General features: G+C 45.7%; 2 long non-coding RNA genes across 3 annotated transcripts in view; one reads left to right on the top strand and one right to left on the bottom strand.

The window, feature by feature from the left end:
* LOC134480976 (uncharacterized) overlaps positions 1–4,759 on the top strand; it is a 14,988-nt gene extending 10,229 nt beyond the window's left edge. For both annotated transcript variants that reach the window (XR_015633323.1, XR_015633324.1), the window contains exon 3: positions 4,576–4,759. This is a non-coding gene — a long non-coding RNA (uncharacterized LOC134480976). The remainder of the gene's footprint in view (positions 1–4,575) is intronic.
* Positions 3,434–6,869, bottom strand: LOC148002537 (uncharacterized). The gene is made up of 3 exons (XR_015633325.1): positions 6,170–6,869; positions 5,133–5,215; positions 3,434–3,928 (listed from the first exon to the last, which is right to left on the bottom strand). It is a non-coding gene; the product is annotated as an uncharacterized LOC148002537 (long non-coding RNA).
* Positions 6,870–9,793: the final 2,924 nt, after the last annotated feature.

The following is a 9,793-nucleotide window of genomic DNA, read 5'->3' as shown; positions in this document are numbered from 1 at the left end:
AACCTGAGATAGCCCGCCCACCCTTCTCAGCCTCAGGGTAACTTCTCAGCAACTGCCGAAGTTGAATGGGATGGCCTCTGCTAAGACCAGGGTTTCCAAAGGTCTGTTTTATTTTCAAAGCCTGGGAGGTTGTGTTTGAACCAAGAATTTCACACCTGGCCCTCAGAGAGTCAGTGAACACACATGGTACACAGATAGACATATAGGCAAAACAGCCACACCATGGAAATAAATAACTTAAAAGCAGGCCCATGGGAAACCACACAGCATCACAGAGTAATGCAGGAAGGGTAGCTGATCACTTAAATCTATAGTAACGGGTGGTTTGAGCCATGATGACACGATAGGATTTGAACCTGGGTCCTCCACTAGAACACCAAGCTCTCTGAGCCTCTGCGCATCTCCCTAGCTGCTGTGGCTTTACCCTCTATGACCAGCCAGTTAACACCCCCTAGCTAACACTACCCTGTAGAAGAACAAGACAATGGAAGCCTAACCTGCCCCCATGGTGTTTGCTCTTCTGCACCAAGGTCATGTGGCAAGGATGTGTCAACTCCCTCTTGAGAACCTGTTTATGAAAGAGTATGAGATTTTTAATATAAACATTGATAGTGTTGTGAGTCTGGCCAGGACAGAGCCAATCGAGATCCCATCTAGTTCCAACAGCTCAAAGCACAGGGGTTTGAAGAGGCTGTTACAGTAACTCTGATTTGCAGCCCTGTGAAGTGGCCGCCCACACAGGAAATAACTTGGAACAGGTGGTCCAAGGAGCTTGCTGGTCTTGTCTGGCTTCATAGGGAAAGCTTGTGGGTTCCTGAGTCACTGAATAATCATGAGCCTGAACAAAAGGTTCTCAGATAAGCGGAAGTCAGGACAGGGAAAGGCAAGGTGGGAAGAGGGTTGTCTTGGCGTACTCACTGGGCAAGCCCACTTGATGGATGAGGCCTCTTGGGAAACAATACCCCCTTGGTTTGTGATCCTGAGTCCCCCAGCACCCAGTGGCATGATGAGCAGACACAGGTGGCAAGAGTCCCTTAGGATTTAATGAACTCCCTAGAGTTGGAAAAGAAAGCCTGGTTAGGCTCAGTGCCCGCAGAGACCTGAGACTTCTCTGCTGTGAGCCTGCCCTATGCTGGCTTGTGCTGCACTTGAATATTTGCTATGTCTCTGATCTATTCCCAAGCGGTGACAGCTTTGCTCCAGTGTCATTAATGATGACACTGAGGTTTTGTCTCTCGGTCAGGGGGGACGACGGTGCTACACGTTGAATTGTGTGCTTCCAAAGAAAATAGACACTGGAGTCTTAACTCCGAGTGTTTCAGAACGCACCCAGGGTCACTGCAGGTGTTGCTAGTTCAGACAGTGTATATGTGTGTGTGTTTGTATGTGAGAGTGTGCATGTGTGTATGTGAAGACTGGGCCTCTCGTTCAATACCATGGAGGTTTCCGTATATAAAAGGCTGTCAGCCTGGGTGGGAATCTTTGTATAAATATTGCCCGTCCAAGACTCTGGCTGGAAGCCAGAGTGCCATCAGGAAAAATATAAAGACAAAGAGATGCAGTAAAGAAATGTCGTGTGAGCAGAGAGAGGCACAGGAGGAAGCTCTGGGCAGCTTTGATCTGGAGAAAGAGCAACGCAGCCATGTGCCTCAGAGAGCAAAGACAGTGGGCAGCCACCAGAAGCCAAGAGAGAAACCGGGATTCCCTGATAAGCTTGGCAGAGGCAGCTCAGGCCTCTGCACCTCAGCTTCATGTTTCCAAGTTCCAGAACTGTTAAGAAAACACACTTCTGTTGTTTAAACCCCAACTGCTGTGCTTGGTTAAGTTAGCACTGTCCATAGATGGACTCTGCTTGTGGAGGCCAGCCCTGAGAGTCTTCAGAGGACTTCACTTTTCATGGTAGTCCTCTGGAATGACGCTGTTCTGTAGAGCTGTGAGGGCAAGCGTCCTTACTTTCTCGTTTTCTGTTTAACTCAAAGACCAGATCTCACTGAGTTGTCTAACCTGGTCTTGAACTCCTGATGCTCCCGCCTCCCTCTCTTGTAAACAGAATTAATTACAGACTCATGCTAAGTCACACTTCACTAGAACCCTTTCAGATGCCACAGCAGGGATGAGAGTATAGCTCAGTCGTGGGATGCTTGTTAACAGTACAGGTGGCAAATACAAGCAAACAAAGAACACATACAAATACTCTTACACACACACTCAAACATACACACACATGCATACACTCACACATACACACACTCATATATACACATATACTCGCACACATACACACACACGTACTAACAAACATGTACACACTCACACACATGTACACATGCATACATACTCACAAAACATATACGTACACATACATAGTCACACACACACTCTCACATACATATTCACACAAACACTACATACTCATAAACACATACACACTCACATATATACACACATATATACATATACTCACACACATACAAACATACACACATGCACACTCTCACATACAAATGCACACACATACACACCACATACACTCACATACACACTCACATAAACATACACACACATACACTCACACATACACACTCACACATATACACACATATATACATATACTCACACACATACAAACATACACACATGCACACTCTCACATACAAACACACATACACACCACATACACTCACGTACACACTCACATAAACATACACACACATACACTCACTCACACATACACTCACATAAACATACACACACATACACTCACACATACACTCACATAAACATACACACATACATATATACACTCACACCTGCACACACACTCACACCAACACAAACACACTCATACACCAACACATACACACACACACTCAAACACACACACACTTCCATCACCCCAATCTAAAATTAATTTCTAATTTAAATTAAGCACATAACAAAACAAAACAAAAGCCACCAGAGGATAGATACCATGTGTATAAAAGAGTGTGGTAGAGCGCCGGCCCAGGATGCCTGGGGTCCTGGATTCAGTCTCCAGCACCGTGTAAGCGTGAGTGGCCAGAGCCTGTGCTTTGGACATGGGAGCAGGAAGATGGAAGTTAAAAGCTACTAGTAAGTGTGAATCTAGGCTTGGACTACAGGAAACTGTCTCAGAATAAACAAAAGAGAGCCGAGGAATAACCAGGCTTCTGCAGGTCAGAATGTGAGATTTTGGGAGACCACATAGGAGACACTGCCGCAGCTGCAGGGTTACGAGGATGGTGTGTGTCTACAAGGGCCCCTCATGTCTCACGACAGTTCTTAGAGTCAATGCCCTCAGCTTTGATTGTACTCCAGGAAGACCCTACAACTCCCTTAATGGAATCCTACCCGTGGCTACAGTGTATTCCGGGTAATGATACAGAGTAAATTCAGCCGAGGGCATCACAGTCTTAATTGTAGACTTGAAACAACTTTAATAAAGTTGGAGACCTATATGGCCAGCCCTTCAGCAGGTTCAGCCTGTGGCCCATAGGCCCCATCCCAAAGCCTGATGAAGTCCCTCAGACCTCCTCCTCCTGAAACAAGTGTGCCTATATGTGGCTCACAGCCAGCAGGCAGACGAGGCTACTCCTACCAGACCTGATATTCCAAAGACACTGTCATTTCCCAGAATCCTAGGGTGAAGGGCAGAGATCTCCTAGGTCAGGTTTAGATACATTACACCCTACGTTAGACACACAGCCTACTTTTCTGTCCTGTATGGTTTTCTCAGGAGATATGTCCAAAAATCCGTCTTCTATGTAGACCGTAGGAAGGGGAAAGAGACACCTCCAGCACTCCCATGGGTCCATTGGATGACTGGAACATGCTGTGCTCTGAGCATCCTCACAGAGAGGAAACGTCTTTATGTAGCTTGGTCTTCCCGTCCCCTCTGTGGCCGCTTTGTCTAGAAACAAGAGAAAGCTGAGGGGTAATGAATGACTGCCTCTCTCCTTGGCCAACAAGGATGGACACAGGATGTGGGGTGGGCTGAGTGTGGCAGCCTAGTCATAGGACTCCCAGGAGAACCACAGTTGTGATTCGTCAGCACCAGGCAGAACCAGAGGTCATCAAGGGTCCTTTCTACCCCTGGGATGAAAGTCTTTTCTCGTGGTTGTTTTGTTTGTGTGCATATGTGCTGGTACATGTTTGGCTATATATACACCTACATGCCGACAAACATCTACATATGTGTTTATACCTGTGGAAGTCAGAAGATAATCTCACTTGTTGTTTCTTAGATTGTTGCCCATCTTGATTTTAGAGACACGGTCTCTCCCTGGTCTGAAATTCACCAACTATTATAAGATGGATGGTCACAAAACCCCAGCAGTCCCCCTGTCTCTTCTTGCACAGTGCTGGGATTATAAGAAAATTCCGCCTCACCCTGCTCTTCAAAAACATGAGTTCTGGGGATCAAACTTAAGCCCTCATACTTTACCAATGAACTAACTACCTCCTCAGCTCCAGCGATGCTGTTTTTTTATAGCAAAACACAATGTATGCAGTTATCCTGAGAAGTCACCAATGTAATACGGGTGTTCTATACCAAAGGTGGAGAACCAAGGTCCTGGAGAGCAAGCCCGTCCATGACTGTTGAGGTGTTTGACGCAGAAACGAAGGCATCGGAACTGCTTGCGTCAGCTTCGTGTTTTTATAATCGTTTGGATATTTTCATCTGGATGGGCTTGTGTGGGTCCTAATTGTAGAGACCTCTTAAATAAAGGCATCAAGAGTCGGCCTTGTTGCAAGTACAAGTTTTATAGGGGGAGAGATACTTTATTATTCTCAGAAGTTCAAGGGCTCGTATGGCTCCAGCAAGCACACAGCTCCTCCTTTGAAACACAACCCAATGGAAGCTCTGGGATAAAAGATTAATCACAAAATGGATGATATTCCAGCATCATAAAAAAATTTAAAATATCTACAACAAGAAGTCATCTTTTGTAACTATGCCCATCCAAGAGGGTGTGGGAACTGCATTTCCTGGTGACCTCTGCACTCTTTCTCCTGCTTCTAGTTGGGCATCCGCTCCATTTCCCAAAAGCCTGATGTCCTTAGAAGGTAGTTATTCTGGGACTGGGGAACAGCTCAGTCTGTGTAATGCTTACCTGCAAGTGTGAGGATCTGTGTTGTAACCGGAACTCTTGTAGAGTAGCCAGGCACATGGCGATGTGCGTTTATAATCCCAGTGCTGGGGAGGCAGAGACAGGACAAAGACCAGTGCTCAATGACCAGGCAGCTGACCCTACACTGAGAACTCCAGTCCTGTGAGAAACTCTATCTCAAAACCTAGGGTGGGTGGTTCCTTGGGAATGACACCTGAGGTCATCCTTTGTCTGTCTGTCTGTCGGCCTCTCTCTGTCTCTCTCTGTCTCTGTCTCTCTGTCTCTGTCTCTCTGTCTCTGTCTCTCTGTCTCTGTCTCTCTGTCTCTGTCTGACTCTCTCTGTCTCTCTCTGTCTCTGTCTCTGTCTCTGTCTCTCTCTCTCTCTCTCTCTCTCACACACACACACACACACACACACACACCCCTCAGGAATGACATCTGAGGTCATCCTTTGTCTGTGTGTCTGCTGTCTGTCTGTCTGTTGGCCTCTCTCTCTCTCTCTCTCACACACACACACACACACACACACACACACACCCCTCAGGAATGACACCTGAGGTCATCCTTTGTCTGTCTGTCTACTGTCTGCTGTCTGTCTGTTGCCCCCCCCTCACACACACACACACACACACACACACACACACACACACACACACACACACACACAATGTTCTACCGCTGTGAATGAACACTCAACCATCCAGCTAATTTCTTATAGTTTGCCATCAAGCAACCTGTTATTTCCACATCAGGCACCCACATGTCAACTATTCGACATACGTTGCCCATGTAAGCAAAAAATTAGAATGAAGGGGTGAGAGGCCCCTGAGCAGAAAGAGGTCCCATCACAGCCACCCTGTGAGAGCAAGCTTCTAGACTACACAGCCAAAGAGAAATGGAAAACAAAACTCAAACTGGGGGGACTCCTTTACAACCACTTTCACCCCCTCCCCCATAATTATACAAAATTTAAAAGATTCAGTGCACGGCAAATGGCTGAAATAAAAATATTTTTACATGGGGCTCTATGAGTAACATACCTGCAAACTTATCAAAATTATTTCCATGGAAGCAGGAGACCTCCAGGATGGAATAAATGTGTTTCAGATCTTGAGATTTGACCCATCGTTTGAAATTCATTCTCTCTGACTTTTCCATAAACTGTGCCAAGGAAAATAAGAGAGCCAGCCCTTGCCCGCACATGGTTCCCCCACCTCACCCACCAGGCATACCAGCTCTCTGATATTGCCATGTGGCAACTCGGGAAGACTCTCCGGTCTCCAGAGCCAGTCCTCCTGGCGTCTGGTTTTCATTGACAAAAGCAGAAAATTAGCATCACCGTCAGCTGGATTCTGCCCTGTGTTCCATAATGCATTAGGGGCTTCTCTGCGAGTTCGTTTTGTACTTTGGCTGGATAGCGTGGCTTCCCCTGACTTCAAAGGTTGCTCTCAGCCAGAATAACTCGTCCACGGTTGGAGAGTACGAAATGGTCCTTTATTCTCCATATGGACCAATCACACCCTAGTAATCCCATAAGGGAGGCAAAAGGCAAATAAAAGTCCTTCATCGTGGAAAAAGGTGGGATACATCCCTAATAAGATGTTTGAGGTAATGAGACTAAATTGACTTTGGAAGAGCCCAGGTGTGGCCACATCTGTAGATGATGGCTGCTATGGCTTCTTGGTATGGGCTGCTGCAGGCTCTATTCAGAGCTGGATGTGAATATTTGCTCCTAGCCCTAAGGGACCTGAGTAGAACTTGGCTTTGCAGGGTGTGTTTGTGTTTTTCCAGTCTTACACAGATCCTTTATAGTATATTAGTATCATGCGTAATGTCAACATTTGGAAACTATTCGTGACTGACAGAGCTGAAAAGATGAATTTCTTCCCCAGCCTGTTTCTATCACCGGAGTCAGACTCCAGCATTCAGCCCACCATATGCTTCCACTCCTCTTGCACACCCCTCCAGTTCTCTCAGGGGACCTTTACACATTGATTTCAGTATAGATTTCAAATGTAATATGACAGATCCAAACACTGAAGCCGGTTCACCGTCGGTGCCTGCGCTCACCCCTCATGAGACATGAGCTTTCATGCCAATCTCAGCACCTGTCGGAGCATGCTATGATAATAAAAGGGTTAGGGAGTGTGAACTGCATGTGCCAGGCTCTGGGATAGCCCTCCCAAGAACTCCATGAAGGGCTAAGCTGGAAACTGTAACACCGAGACAGACTCAATCATTTGCCCAGTGCCCCAACTCCATGGCCTTCATTTTCATTATACTGACTGTGCTGGATACTTTTATATCATTATATCATTATACTGACTGTGCTGGTTAGTTTTATATCAACTTGACACAAGTTAAAGCCATCTGAGAAGAGGGAACCTCAATCAAGAAAGTACCTCTGTCACATTGGGTTGTAGACAAGCCCGTAAGGCATTTCCTTAATTAGTGATTGATGGAGGAGGGCCCAGCCCATTGTGGGTGGTGTCATCCCCCAGAAAAGTAGTCCTGGGCTCTATAAAACTGTAGGCTGAGCAAGCCAGCAAGCAGCACCCATTCATGACTTCTGCATCAACTCTTGCTCCAGGTTGATGATGAACTGTGACATAAAAATTTAAGCTGAATAACCCCTTTCCTCCCCACATTTCTTTGGTCATAGTGTTTCATCACAGCAATAGTAGCCGTGAGTAAGACAGCAACCCACACTAGTGAATGGTAACATGCACTCGTTATACCCATGCAGATGTGCAGCCATACATGTGCCAGCATAGAAGGCTGCCTCTAGGCCTTGTGGTTGTACAAGCAAGAAAGTAAGGCCTGCTTCCCACTCTCGCTTACTTTGAGTTCTCACAGGTTGTCCGAGAGTCCTTTTCTAAGGCTTGGTCCATCCCTATAAGATGTTTTCAACCCACATCCAATCTCTACCCAGCACCACCCACTTAGGTGACAGAGAAGTCATCAGGGAATATCTGTCAAGCATGCTTATAAGGTGTTTATAAAACATATTATTTTAGTGGAGCATTATTATTCAGAAATTCTTATTTCCCAAGCCACTTTTTACCTTCTTCCCAACAAATACCAGCTTGATTCCCAAACTTTCATGGAAAGTTCAGGGGTTGTCTTGTAAAGAGTAATTGGGAAAAGCCAAAAGAGATAAATGCTTGATTTGAAAGGGTTCTGAGTCATTCACAAGAGAAAAAGGTTATAAGGAAGAGTTTCTCAAAAAAACAACAACAACAACAACAACAAAAAAAAACAAAAACAAAAACCAACAACAGTAATGGACAGACTAGGAGACATAGAAAGGTCATCCTTACACCAGTGTCTTATGAAATTCATCTGTCTTCCCAGGGAGTGTGTGTCAATTTGTTTTCAGTTGCTGTGATGAAGTACCTGGAGCTGGATATTTACAATGAGAAGATTATATCTTCCAGTTTGGTAGACCAGAAGTCCATGATTAGGCAATCATATCTGTACAGGGTCTGGTGCAGGTCTTCTTGCCACATTATAGCTTGACAGAGAAGCAGAAAGGGAGAAAGTTACAGCCAGAGGGCCAAGGCATGGGTTGGTCTTGCCTTGTATTATAAGGGTTGCAACAACCCACTCTCCAGAGAACTTACTCATTCTGCATTAATCCTTTCCAAGGGTGTTGCCCAATGACCTAATCATTTCCCACTAGGCCCCACCTCTTAAAGGCCCCACCACTTCCCCACATCTCCACACTGGGGACCAAACTTCTAGCACACAAGCCCGTTGGGGACATACTCAAATCATGTCCAAACCACACAGTGTGATCACCCCGTCTCTGCCTGTTCAGTCCCTCGGTAAGGAATAACTTCACTCATCAGTGGCCCCGTGGTCAGAACTGTGTCTGCTTCAGAAACATAGTTGGGTAGTACTGGAACAGAGGGTGGAATTGGGAGGAAGTGGGCTGGGTTCTGGGACTCCAAACCAGCTGACCTCTGACCTTAGAGAACTTAGAACCTAATGCAAGATTTAAAACAAATGCTGAACCACTATAATGCAGAGATCAAACCCACCTGTCAATCAAAGGTTGGGATGACAGAGAACCTAAAACTCATATTAGAAATAAAACATTGGAAATATTCTTCGTATATTCTGGGGAGATGAGGTGGGATAGCATATCTTGGGTGGAGAGGCTTCTTTTAGTGTAGGGCAACTTCTTTGTCCACTATCCCGGAAAGCCCGGAGTCCTGAGAAAATTGAGGCAAGTGGTCTCCTGATCCTCATTAGTTATGGCAACTTGGAGGCATCACCTCTGTAAATCATTTCCAAACACTCATGAGTTCTCTCTGACTTTTTTCAAGAAGGGTTCTGGGTTCTTTTCAAGAAGAAGAAATGAAGAGTTGAAGAAGGAACGTGATTCTCCTCAAAATGAAAAGACTCAGCGGGGCTCAACTCACAGTGGCTTGGGTTGGGACCTAAATGTAGGCCCTGAGATTTTAGCTGAAAGACACCACATCATTCATTGCACACTACTTGTAGTCGAAGCCTTCCTATTTTTCTCCGTAGTTTAAGATTCTTCTATTCCCCATGGTTTGTTCCCTTCACATCTTCCTCACTTGATCAGTGGAAGTCTTGTTGAGAAGCTGTGACTATTCCATGGTTAGGTTGGCCCACTAGTTAGACATGGACCTAAT

This window comes from Rattus norvegicus, chromosome 11 (assembly GCF_021556685.1).
Source record: "Rattus norvegicus strain SHRSP/BbbUtx chromosome 11, alternate assembly SHRSP_T2T, whole genome shotgun sequence".
Classification (NCBI taxonomy): Eukaryota; Metazoa; Chordata; class Mammalia; order Rodentia; family Muridae; genus Rattus; species Rattus norvegicus.
This window is presented reverse-complemented; position numbering and strand designations above follow the sequence as displayed.